The following is a 14,384-nucleotide window of genomic DNA, read 5'->3' as shown; positions in this document are numbered from 1 at the left end:
GGATATGGGGAGAAAGCAGGAACGGGGTACTGATTGGGGATGATCAGCCATGATCACATTGAATGGCGGTGCTGCCTCGAAATGCTGAATGGCCTACTCCTGCACCTATTGTCTATTGTAGTCACTTGCCTCACCTGGCCAGCGTTCGATCTTTGTGCCCCAGGGGTGTCGTTGCCATCATGAATCTTTTTACCCTCCTCTCCGGCCCTCAGGCACTAGCAGACCAGTGCTCACAGCTTGCCTCTTGGGGATGGGTTTCCCAGCTATGTGGAGGGTGAGCCAGGCCCGATACCAGGAGAAAGGTGTGGCAACAGAGAATGGAAGGATATTGATGTAGGAAGGAACTGCAGATGCTGGTTTAGAAACATAGAAAATAGGTGCAGGAGGAGGCCATTTGGCCCTTCGAGCCAGCACCGCCATTCATTGTGATCATGGCTGATCATCCCCAATCAATAACCCGTGCCTGCATTCTCCCCATATCCCTTGACTCCACTAGCCCCTAGACCTCTATCTAACTCTCTCTTAAATCCATCCAGTGATTTGGCCTCCACTGCCCTCTGTGGCAGGGAATTCCACAAATTCACAACTCTCTGGGTGAAAACATTTTTTCTCACCTCAGTCTTAAATAGCCTCCCCTTTATTCCAAGACTGGGGCCCCTGGTTCTGGACTCGCCCAACATTGGGAAAATTTTTCCTGCATCCAGATTGACCAGTCCTTTTATAATTTTATATGTTTCTATAAGAGACCCCCTCATCCTTCGAAACTCCAGTGAATACAAGCCTAGTCTTTTCAATCTTTCCTCATATGACAGTCCGGCCGTCCCAGGTATCGATCTCGTGAACCTACGCTGCACTGCCTCAATCACAAGGATGTCCTTCCTCAAATTTGGAGACCAAAACTGTACACAATACTCCAGACGTGGTCTTATCAGAGCCCTATACAAATGCAGAAGAACCTCTTTATTCCTATACTGAAATTCTCTTGTTATGAAGGCCAACATTCCATTAGCTATCTCCATTGCACTAGCTTTCTTCAGTTTAAACTGAAGATAGATACAAAATGCTCAAGTAACTCAGGGGGACAGGCAGCATCTCTGGAATGGGTGACATTTCAGTTCATAACCCTTCCTCAGCACAGACAGAGGAGATTAGTTTAACTTGGCATCATGTTCAGCACAGACATTGTATTCATGTGTTGTACTGTTTTGTTCTATAACTCAGCGAGTTTTAAGCAACTTCAAATGGTGTTTCTATTGCCACTGCAGCAGCTTTCTTCAAAATCCTTGGAAGCAGGCCTTCAAGTTTGGTGATTTGACTGCTTTTAGTTTCATTACATTTTTCCAAGATACTATCTCTCAAGGTAGGGATTGCAGTAAATTGTCCCTCCTTTTTGAAACTAAGGAATAACTAAATGTTAAGTTTGGGATGTGTGAAGTGCCCTCTAGTGAAGCTATGCAAAATATAAGCTTAAACTATCTGCCCTTTCCTTGTTTCCTATTACTAATTCTGAAGTCTCACCTTCTAGAAGCTCCACACTCACCTTTGCCATCCTTTTCCACTTCATTTGATCATTGAAAGCTCTTGCCATTTCTTTTATTTCAGTATTACTTGCCAGTTTACTTTCATAATCAATTCTATCCTTCCTTACGTATTTGTTGCGTCCACCATTATTGGTTACTGAAAAATTCCCAGTCTACCACAAGCCTTTGTTACTTTCTACATTTATTTTGTATTTAATATTTTCTTTGTCTTTCTTTACAAACTACAAATGATTTATCTTTCTCATGGAGTCCGTCTTTCTGATTGGGATAAGTTTCTACTGAGTATGGTGAAGTAACTGCAGAGTGGTGCATCTGGCAAAGCTGCTATCTCACATCGGCAGAGAACCAGGTACGATCCTGACCTTGGGTGCTGTCTTGTGGAGTTCTCCTTGTGAACATGTGGCTGTCCTCCAGGTGCTCTGGTTTCCTCCCACATCCCAAAGATATGTGCTTTGTCGGCTAAATGCCTTTGTAAAATTGTTCCTAATGTGTAGGGAATGGATGAAAAAGTGGGATAACACAGTGTTAGACACAAAGTGCTTGAGGAACTCAGCAGGTCAGGCATCATCTCTGGAGAAAGAACATGGATGATGTTTCACCCATGTACCCATCCTTTTTCTCCAGAGATGCTGCCTGATCTGTTGAGTTACTCCAACACTTTGTGTCTATCTTCGGTATAAACTAGCATCTGCAGTTCCTTTCTACACACTAATCTTGAGTGGGTATCGAAAGTCGGCATGGACCTGGTAGTCTGAAAGGTCTATTTCCATGCTGTATCTCTAAACCAAACATACTGCTTATCTACTGACCTTTCCACTAACCTTGACTTTTTCCCAGTCCAGTCGGTACTCTTTTGGCATCCCTTTGAAATTGCCTATAATACTCAAGTGAAGAATACTGCTTTCAAACTGAGGTGACTGCACCCAAACTATGTCTACAATTCCACTATGTTATGATCAAGACTCTCCAACATTTCTTACTGGGACTACCTCACGAAAGATGACCAAATCTAAAAAAAAAACTGTTCCCACGTAGATCCCATAATATATTGTTCCATTAAGAAACCATTCCTGACACATTCCACAAATTCCTTTTCCATGGTACTATTGCTAGTTGATCTGTCTAATCAAAATATGAATTAAATTCTCTCATGCTAATTGCAATTCCTTCTTGCATGCTTTTGATATTGCCCATTTATGTTTGCCTGTCCATGAGTGAACATTTTGGGTGCCTTTACTTCACTCTCAATAGTTTTTTACCTTCTTGCTAAACTTAATTTTCATCCCAGTTATTCCACATGACAACCCATTCCATGAATGTCACTATTATCAGTGCACTGATGCCTTTCTTGATTTACAACATTAACCCATCTCCTTTTGCGTTTTTGTCTTTTCTTTAGGAAAATTGAAAAGTTTGGAATATAGATTTTAGGGTCCTGGTTACCTCATAGTCACACTTCTTTAATAACTAATAATCAAAATCATTTATTTCTATTAGTGCGTTAAACTAATCTATCATGCTAGACGTGGTGGAAGAATAAAGATTGGCTACTATGATTTTTATAATTTTTAGTTATACATGAGTTCAAATTTTGGTTGGAAACTTTTGCTTATCTTTCCTGCCCTTTCCTATCATGGTTTGATTTTCATTCACCCTTTCACTACCATGTGCTCGGTACTATTTTTTGATTTATAAAATTCCATCACAGATATCTAAAAATAGGAATATGGATCAAAATGTCCACAAGCGAACAATTTATGAAACATGAGGCCAAATTGCAGGGATAAAAATAATTTTAACCAAACTGACAGATGTGTAATTTCAATGTGTCCTATTATTTTAAGTGTAACTAGAAGAATAAATAAAAATACACTTCTGTGGAAAGATTTGAAACAACATCAACAACATTCAACCTAAATCTCCAAAGAATAGATAATTTAAAAACTATTCTTGATTCCACAATCTCACACATCAGCCAAGGCTGGAGTGGGCCAGTGATTATGACTGACATCAAACAGTCTATATATTTGCACAGAAGAAATAATTAATTACCATAAAAATGAAGTCCATTTAGTGAATCATGGGATTAGAATCCAACTGCAACTTCATTTCAAGAGAGAAGGGTGTTTAATTGTGATATGCACTGGGATTGGAACAATGAAATGCTTACTGGCTGAAGTTTAACATGCACATTAAATGCAACAACACAACAAATGTACAATAAATGATCAGTTACACGAGGTAAACCATACCATTATTATGAAAGTCAAAGTACATAGAGCGACCTTAGTAATACAGATTCCATAATAGATTTTTTGCAGAAAATGCTATGGAGGACAGTGAAATAAACAAAATCCATGCATGAAATCAATACCAGTCACTTCTTGCAGTGTGGTCACCAAGTCTAGTTCAAAGGAATTATCCAAACATGTCCACTTGGCCTGGCTACAACTTTACCACCATATCCAGCCAGCAAGAAATTGCATTATACTGATTATGGCACAGTGGAAGAACTGGCATTAAAATTCATCTAATGCGTGATGATCTTTCATGTCATAGCACATGGCTTTCCAAAATGACAGAAATATTTTGCATGTGCTATTTAAATTTAAATATTATATTACTTAGTTACTGGATATCACCAAGTCAATGCGGAGTTATATTTCAGTCTTAAATGTAAATATGAGCTGCTAATCTTTACACTGGTCCTAAAATGTGCATCATCAGCATTTTTGAGGCATGTGTAACATTATCTTACAAGGAATATTTTTAGATTTTGAACTGTAGGCTGTTCATTTAGAAACATGTGTTAGCACTTGTATAAAGTTATAGACAAATAAACAAAATTGTTCTCAGTAGCTCGGTTTATAGTATCCGTGTCTCTAATTCAAATAATTGGTTGATCAAGTTCCAATCAATACATTTTATCTTTTTAAATTCAAACTTAGAGCGGTTGTCAGTAGTCATTTTAACCGAGTTGAGCATTAATTAGAGTTCAATTATTTGATATTTACTCAGAGAGCAATCCTTATTACAAGCAAGGTCCCAGAGGATTGTAGAGTAGACAATGTCTCTGCTTAAAGAGGAAATAGCGATAATCCAGGAAATTATAGGCCATTGGTAGATAAGGGAGCTATTTGAGAGAATTCTTAGGGATATGATATATTCGTATTTGGAAGAGAATGGGATAATTAATGACAGTCATGGCTTTATGCGGCCTGCATTTTTTTGAGGAGACAATTTGACAATGACGATTGATGGGCCAGTGGATGTTGTCCACGTGGATGTTGGTAAGACAGATGACAATGTCCTTAATTACAGGCAGATCTAAAAGCCTAAAATGGATGGGATCCATGGTAATTTGGTAATGTGTATTCAGAACTGGCTCACTCATAGAAGACAGAGTGTTGTGGTGGGATCTCATAGAAACATATAAAATTATTAAGGGATTGGACACGCTAGATGGAGGAAAAACATTCCCGATGTTGGGGGAGTCCAGAACCAGGGCCACAGTTTAAGAATAAGGGGTAGGCCATTTAGAACTGAGATGAGGAAAAACTTTTTCGCACAGAGAGTTGTGAATTTGCAGAATTCCCTGCCTCAGAAGGCAGTGGAGGCCGATTCACTGGATGCATTCTAAAGAGAGTTCAATAAAGCTCTTCGGATTAGCGGAATCAAGGGGCATGGGGAGAGGGCAGGAATGGAGTACTTCTTCTTTCGTGTCCATCATCCATGTTTCAAATGTTGACATCGCTGTCATTGTCCGTCCTGAAAAGGAAGCAAGCTTCTGGCGACAATCAGTGGGAGCCATCACTTGGTGCAATAGATGATGATGGTAGCAGAATTAGCTCAGGATACTTCCAGTTTCCAGCCCCGCGACGTGGACGCTTCTGCTATGGGGCCAAAGTGGTACTGATTGTGGATGATCAGCCATGATCATATTGAATGGCGGTGCTGGCTGGAAGGGCCGAATGGCCGACTCGTGCATCTATTGTCTATGTATCTATGTCTATGTATATATGTAGAAGGGTTGGTTAATAAGTTTGCATTTGACACAAAAATGGTAAAGTTCCTTACAATTAAGAAATCTGTCAAAGGATAAAGAAGGATATAGATCAGTCACAGATATGGATGGAGAAATGGCAGATGGCATATAGAATGCAGACAAGTGAGGTATTGCACTTTGAGTGGTCAAATGCAAAGGAAAAGCATACATGTATGGCATGACTCATAATAACAGTAATGTATAGAGGGATCTTGACATCCAAGTCCATAGCTCCCAGTAAGTAGAAACATGAGTAGATAGAGTAGATAGATACGGTATATGAATATTAGTGGATATTTTTAAGGCAGAAATAGATAGATTCTTGATTAGAACAGGTATCAGAGAAGGTAGGAGAATGGGGTTCGGAGGGAGAGATAGATCAGCCATGGTTCAATGGCGGAGTAGACTTGATGGGCCAAATGGCCTAATTCTACTGTTATTCCTTATGACCTAATGAGTTGCAAACAAGGTGTATGGCATTGCGTATGAGTCATGAAGTCATATTGCAGCTTTATAAAACTTTGGTCAGGCAGCATTTGGATTACTGTGTGCAGTTCTAGTTGCCCCGGTATAGGGAGGAGCTGGAGCCTTTAGAGAGATTGTAGAAGAGGTTTACCAGGATGGTGTCTGGATTGGAGGTTATTAGCTTTCAGAAGTGGTTGGATAAACTTTGAGTGTTTTCCCTGGAGTGCCAGAAGCTGATGGGAGTCCTGATAGAAGTTTATGTAATTATGAGACACCTAGATCCGCTAGGCAGTCAGAATTGTTCCCCAAGATAGAAATATCAAATACTAGATGGCATAGTTCCAAGGTGAGAGAAAGAAAGTTTAAAGGAGATGAAAGGAGCTGTTTTCTTTTACTCAGAGAGTTGTGGGTGCTTGGAAAATGTTGCCAGGGGTGGCGAAGGAGGCAAATATGATGCGTTTAGATAAGCATATAAATATGTGCGGGTGGCACAATGACAACGAGACCTGGATTTGATCCTGACCTAGGGTTCTATCAATGTGGAGTTTGCGCATTTTCCTTATGAGTTTTCTCCAGGTGCCCCGTTTCTCCCAAATCCCAAAGACATGCAGGTTTGTAGGCTAATTGGCTGGTGTCAATTGCTCTGAGTATGTCGCAAGTGGATGCAAAAGTGGGATAACATAGTACGTCTGAGAATAAGTCATCGATGGTCACGGTGGACTCGGTGGGCCGAAGGGCCTGTTTCCACATTATATCTCAAAATAAAAATATGCAGGAAATGGATGTGCAGATGGAAGGGATTTATTTAATTTGGCATCTTGTTCTGCACAGACATCCTAGGCCGAGGGTCCTGTTCCTGTTTTGTACTGCTCTATGGAGTACACATGGAGTGTAAATACCTAAAGATCTGGCCAGGACTGAACTGGATGGTGTGAAAATAGAATGTGAAGCCAGATAGGACTAGATGGCAGGAAAGGTAAGTACTGGCGAAAAACATGTGGTTGTGGTTAAGGGACTGGGTGTGAACATGATGGAGGATCAGGAGAACTCTGCATACTAAGCCTAGATGTTGCAGTTGAACAGTAAATTCAAGACCAAAGAGATTGCAGTTGTTGGAATCTGGAGCAAGAAAAATCAAACTTCTGGATGAACTCGGTTGATGTCCATTTCACTCTACAGATTCTACCCAGACTACCGTGTTTGTCAGCAGTGTGTTTTATGCACTGCATGTGCTTGGGTGACTGTGCATCAATCAGGAGACATTACTTTATTGACAATTAATTATCTATTAATCTATTCAATTGATTTAATGCCATCCCTAATATTTGCCTATTGTGTAGACATTATCCTGTAGGGGTATAGCAGGGAAACAGGCTCTTCAGCCCACACAGACCATAAATATCAATTTTCACCCTAACCCATTTCATTCTCTTCATATTCCCATTAACTAGCTCTGGTTCATCCTAAATGATAAACTTAATCCACTTCTGTTAATCTGAACCTGGACCAAAATGGTTATGCAGGAAGGTCTGGTAGTGTTGTGCTGGAGGGTATAAATTAATTTGACAAAGGAATGGGGCAGATGCACAGTTTAATGTGGTGGTGCACCCAAATATTCAAAGAAAACTAAGTCAGTTCAGTTGGCGGGACCCAAGTGACCATGGGCATTAAGGATATAGGAGGAATGCAAGGCTAAATGTATTTGTTTCAATGGAAGGAATCTGATGAGTAAAGTGGATGAACTGAGAGCATTGATCAGCAGATGGGGATAGAATATTGCTATTATAAGGACTAGGTTTAAGGAAAGGTAGGATTGGCACTTTAATATTCCAAAGTATAGAATCCTCTACAGTAATGACGCGCATATCAAAGGAGACTCTTCAAAAGAGGTGATATCGGTAGAATTTAGGAAAAACATGGAAGGAATGGATTACTTTGCTGGGAATATATTACAAAATTAACAAATTGAGAGAAGAGCAGACATGTAGATAAATCACAGAGAGATGTAGATGATTTGAGATTTAGCAACAGGAAATTTCAACTTTCCTGATATTAATGGGAATTGTTGTTAAAGTGTCAATGAGGCTAGAATTTTTAAAGAACATCCAGGACTTTTAAGCCTGCACATTGATAGATCCATTGGAGAAGGGGTAGCACTGGACCAAATCTCAGGGAATGGAGCCAGGCAAATGGTTGAAGTGTCAGAGGGACAGCATTTCAAATTGACCATAATTCTATAAGTTTCAAGGTAATCTGGAAAGGAATAAGATAAGAAAGGAATGATCTAACATCGGATCTTAAATTAGGGGAAATGTGACTTGAGTCTCATGACTAGAGCTGGTAAAAATAAACTGGGAGCAGTTACTTGCAGGTAGGTCAACAAGTGCGAACCATTTAACTGTGAACTAGCATGAAATCAGGCCAATGTGTACACCTGAAGGTGAAAGAAAATGACAGCAATTCTGGGCAACCCTGAATGTCAAGGGCTAGATCGATAAGCAAGTAAGCAACTGAAAACAAGGGAGACACTTCAGGTATAGAAAGAGGATACTTAAAAAAAGGAGATCGGAAGGGCACAGAGAGGGCATGAAATATCACGAGCAGGCATGATTAAGGATAATCCTAAAGTTATTTATAAGTATATGAAGGTCAAAGGAGTAACCAGGGAAGGAGTCGGGCTCATAGAGAAAGAAGGTGGCAAGCTATGTATAGACCCAGCGTACCTAGCTGAGATAATAAAAAGGAACTGATTCATACCAACGATAGACATAAAATGCTGGAGTAACTTGGCGGGTCACGCAGCATTGCTGGAGAAAATAGACAGGAGACTGAAGTCTGAAGAAGGGTCCTGACCCGAAATGTCAACTATCCATTTTCTCCAGAGATACAGTAATGCCTGGCGCACTGAGTTACTCCAGCATTTTGTGTCTACCTAGCTGAGGTACCAATTGAATGCAAACTGGATTTAGATGTGGCTAGGTGATGGCAGGGAGAGGGTGATGTTAGTGGGGTTTTTTGTGATCAGAAGTCTGTGACAAGTCATGTGCTATTAGGAGAGTGTTGGGATGCTCATGGTTTATCATATAAATTAATAATTTTGATATGAATGTAGGAGAATGTTAAATACATTTGTAAATGGTCCATAAAATGTTGGTGTTGTTAATAATGAAGAGATAGCCTCAGGCTATAAGATAATATTGATCAGTTGATAAAATGAGCAGAACAATGGCAAATGGAGTTTAACCCTGCTTAGTGCAGGTGGTGAAAGGGCTATAATCACATATATCTTCTTCGCATGTGTTGTCACATTCAGGGATTTAGTTTAGTTTAGTTTGGAGATACAGGCCCTTTAGCCCAACAGGTCCGCGCCAACCAGCGATCCCCGCACATTAACACTATCCTACACCCTTGCGACATTTCTTACATTTACCAAGCCAATTGACCTACAAACCTGTACGTCTTTGGAGTGTGGGGGGAAACCGAAGATCAAGGAGAAAAACCCACGCAGTTCACGGGGAGAACGTAAAACTCCGTTAGGCAGCAACTGTCTCGCTGCGCCACCGTGACCGCCCAAGATTTTTGTACCCGTATGCCAATGTTTCATTGCACCCTACCATTCATTATGGTATTTCTAGCCTATTAGTCCTTCAAAAGCACTTTAGCCAGGGAATAGAATTAAAAGCAGTGAGGTTGTGAGACAGCTTAAACTGTTTGCTGTTCTGTCGCCATGAATATTGCTTGGGATAGGTTTTTCACTTTGAAGAGAAACAAAATTATTAGAGGAGGTTAAGGTGAGAAATGATTGAGGTATGCAGAGGAATGATAGGCATACTCAGGAGATTCATGAATAGAGGGAATGTACTCACCAATGCTCAGTTCGCATTTTGGCAGGAAGTAAATGCACCTCAATGCTGCTTTAATCCCGGACAGAATTCTTGACGGAAGTGTTTCAGGCCCAATCATTTTCAGATGGTTCCTCCAGTCTTTGGCTTGAAGTGGATGTCTTCAACAATGGCTGCATAATGTTTAATTCCATTTGCACATTACACACACAGTGAAGCAACCCTTGCCAAGCATGCAGAGAGACCTGGAAAACATAGAGGTGTGAGCTGATGAGTGAAGAGTAGCAATTGTGCTGCACAAGTTCCAGCTAATGGTTCCTTCAGAAGGACATCTTCCATTGACATAGAGCAGCATTACGATTGATGAGATCCCAACATGACACCCTGACAGTCATCATTGATTATTGATTGGCAAGATTTATAAATACTATAACAACAAGAGTAGCTCAGAAACAGTGGGGAGAGTTGCATCAATGACTCGCCAAAATCTCACGGTCATCTACAAGATATAGCTACTTATTTACAGGGCTAAGTGTGTGAATGTGTGTGAATGTGTGTGAGTGATTGGTGGTGGTCGGAGGGGCCGTAGGCGCAGAATGGCAGCCACGCTTCCGTCAGTCTGCCCCAGGGCAGCTGTGGCTACAGAAGTAGCTTACCACCACCGAGTGTGACTGAGGAGTGAATGAATAATGCGATGTAAAGCGCCTTGAGTATTAGAAAGGCGCTATATAAATCCCATCCATTATTATTATTAAGTAAAACTCAACCTTCAAGCTTGATATCCTGCACAACACTGTAGCCCACTGCATAGGTGCCAAATCCTCCCCTGCTCCCTCAATCATCTTTGGACCTTGGCTGCAGTGTTCCATGAACAAAAATGCACTGGAGTTATCACCCAACTATCAACAATGGCATCCCCGAAACAAAAAAACCCCTCTAAAATAGAATGGCAAGGAACAAAGGCTGATGGAAATGCCACCTTCCACAAAGTCCTTTTCACATCATTCATGAGCAGTCTTAGGAAAGGCATTGCAGGTGCACCTCTTCAAATTGTCATCTACTGCATTTGGTCTTCCAATATGACCTCCCTTACACCATTCTGACCATGCGTAGATTCGGAGACAGTTTCGCCAAACCCTTGTGCTCTTTCTGTTAAGGCTTGCTGGATCTCTCGGTTGCTAACCATTTCAGCTCCTCTTTGCATTCCCACACTGTCCTTTCTGTCCTAGGCCTTCTCCATTGCCAGAGTGAGGCCACTCCTGTTCTGCCTGAATAGCTTACAACACAGCAGTGTGAAAATTAAATTCTCTAATTTATATTCATACTCCTCTACCCTTTCATGTGCCCCCATTTTTCCCACATCACCCGTCACCCTGCTCCTTTCCCCTCCTTCGAATGTTTATCTCACTTCCCTGACTTACCAATTACCCTTTTATTCTTCCTCTTTCAACCTCCCTCCTCTTCTACTCACATCCCTTCCTCCGGAGTTTTACATTTCATTTCTCATCCTTATCACTAATCGCCCCTGTCTATCCAGATGCATAAATATCTTATCCCTCAGAAATCTCTCTAGTAATCTGCCTACCTCAGATGTTAGACTCACTAGTCTACAATTCCCAGGCTTTTCCTTGCAACTCTTCAGAGGCACAATATTAGCCACATCCCAGTCATCCCTCACCTCACCCATGCCTAATGATGATTCATATATCTCAGCCAGAACCCCTGCAACTCCTTCTCTAGCCTCCCAGTGTCCTCAGACATGTCTGATCAGGTCCAGGTGATTTATCCACCTTCAGTGATGTCCAGTACCTCCTCAGCTGTAATACAGACTGTCCTCTGGACATTTCCATTAACTGCCCCAAGTTCCCCAGACCATGTAAAAACATAGGAGAAATATTCAATTAGGACCTTGCCCATCTCCTGGGGCTCCATATAGAGGTGACTACTTTGGTTTCTGAGGGCCCCTATTTTCTCTCAAGTTATCCTCTTTCTCTTAATGTACTTAGAATTTTTTTTCAAATGTCCCTTAATATTATCTGTCACAACTATTTCCAGCCCCCTTTATGCCCTCATGAATTCCTTCTTAAGTATGTTCCCCAGTTCCTGAAACTACTCCAAGGACACACTTGATCTCCTGCTTGTATTTGTCCCAAGCCTTCTTTTATTCTGACCAGAGTTCCATTTTTTCTCGTCATCCATTTCCTTTCTTCCGCTTGCATTCCCCTTCACTCTAATCAAAACATGCATGCCCTGAACTCTTTACATCACTCTTTTAAAAGCATCCAGTTGTTCCATAGCCCACAAACAACCTACTCCAGTCAGCTTTAGCAAGTTCCTGTCTAATACTATCAAAGATGCCTTGACCCTATTCCATATTTTAATCTGTGGGTCCATCCTCTCTTTATCCAAAGCTATTTTAAAAGTACCAGCACTGTGGTTGCTAGTCCCAAAAGGCTTGCCTACGGACACGTTCCTAAAAGTTTCCTAAAAGTTTACCAGACTTTGCCCACTCTCTTGTTCATCCCTCTACATACTGCCTGAGAAAACTTTCCTTTGACAAATTCCACCCCATCTGACCCTTTGGCATCATGCCAGTCCCAGTATATATTGCCAAAGTTAAAATCCTTTGCTATGATAACAACATTGGTCTTGCAGTTGCATGTAATTTAACGGCATATCCATACCTCAAATTCCCATTGACCTTTGGTATGGTACACTCCCAATGTAATCATCCCCCTTATATTTCTCAGCTCCATCCATATAACCTCACAGGGTGAACCATCAGTAATGTAATCTTGGACTACTGCTCTGACAGTCTCCTTAATCAACAAAGCAACATTCTTTCCTCTCTGGCCCCCACCCCTATATCGCCTATAGCACATGTACCCTGGAACATAAAACAGCCAGGTTTCCATAATTGAATGCAATTCAATTCAACAGTCCTTCCTTGCTCTCTGTCTTGCTCCTCTCTATCCTGTCTACTGAACATTCTTTCATCATCTTCCATACCAACTTTTAGCCTCTCACCTGCCTCAGTCCAGCATTGGATCCCAACATACTGCTAATCTAGCTTAAATTCAGTCAATTCTTAAAAGTTCTCCTCACAATCACATAGAGAGATACCTATATTGGGAGAACCAATTTCGGGGCAGAGGTAAGCACTAGCTTACACTTACAGAAATGGCCTATGTTTCAGCCAGTCTTCAACAATTCCAAACTAATCCTGCCAATATCCTGTCACACTGGCAAGGCAAACCCTCCAGAGTTAGTGGCCCTGTCATATACACTTAGACGGAAATGCTCCAGGGCATATTCAGCAAAATCTCCAGCAATGGCTGCCTCGCCAACAGTCTGTCTGTCCATTCCTTCTTTGTCTTTAAATAGTAAGTGTTAAAGTATGTTTTTAGTGTTCTTTAGCTTGTTTTATGTGGGTGGGTGGGTGGGTGGGGGAGGTTCAGGGAAATGTTTTCTAATCTAATCTCGACGGAGATGCAATTTTTCCCCATATCGTATCTCTGTCCACACTGCAGCCTAACATCGAGGAGTTGCCGGCCTTTGCTGGATACCGACTTTTGAGAGCTCCACCATGGGTGCCTACAGGACTTTATCATCGCAGAGTCCGTGATCCCTTTGCTAGGGATCGACCTTGGAGCTCCAATCGTGGGTGCCCATGGACTTAACATAATGGAGCTCGCGGTCTCTGTTCAGAGACCGACTTCGGGAACTCCAACCCACAGGAGATTCGACCACCCCGACGCAGGAGGTTTGATCACCCTGACGCGGGATCTTCGAACGCCCCGACGCAAGAGGTTCGATCGCCCCGACGCGGGGGCTTCGACCGTTGGCTGCGGGAGCTTTGATCTCCGGCTGCGGAGGCTTGGACCGCACCGACAGATGGTTCGACTGCCCCCACCGTAGGAGAATAAAGAGGAAGAAAATTTGACTTTTTGTCTTCCATCACAGTGAGGAATGTGGGGAATCTGCTGTGGTGGATGTTTACGTTAACTTTTATGTAATTGTGTGTCTGGTCGCTTTTTTTTCTGTATTGACTGTTTGGTAATTCACACATCACTTTTACCTTAATTGGTACGTGTGACAATAAAAGACCTTTGAAACCATTGTGGGTCCCATGACATCAGACCATATAGGACCCAGAAAACCTGAAGTTAATTACCATTTCTACCTCACTCCCATAGACGATCAAATGGTATTTGTCTACATTGAGCATCACTTGGAGAACACGGTGAAGAGAGCATTTGGGTGAAAGAAAGACTAAAAAAGTGATATATTCAAGGACCACTATGGGGCTGGACCTGACTCAAGTGTTGAGGTAACAAGAACCAGGAAGACTAACTTCATCTAGTCTTCTCCAAATGCCTGCTATAGTTGCATCTGTTTATGATTGAATTGGAAGTCATGCCCATTTCACAGTCTTCACAATGTTTCACCTCAAATTCTTAAAATTCCAGGGTCAGGTGGCCTCCCGCTCCT

Source organism: Amblyraja radiata, chromosome 26, assembly GCF_010909765.2.
Source record: "Amblyraja radiata isolate CabotCenter1 chromosome 26, sAmbRad1.1.pri, whole genome shotgun sequence".
Classification (NCBI taxonomy): Eukaryota; Metazoa; Chordata; class Chondrichthyes; order Rajiformes; family Rajidae; genus Amblyraja; species Amblyraja radiata.
Note: the sequence above shows the minus strand (reverse complement) of the source record.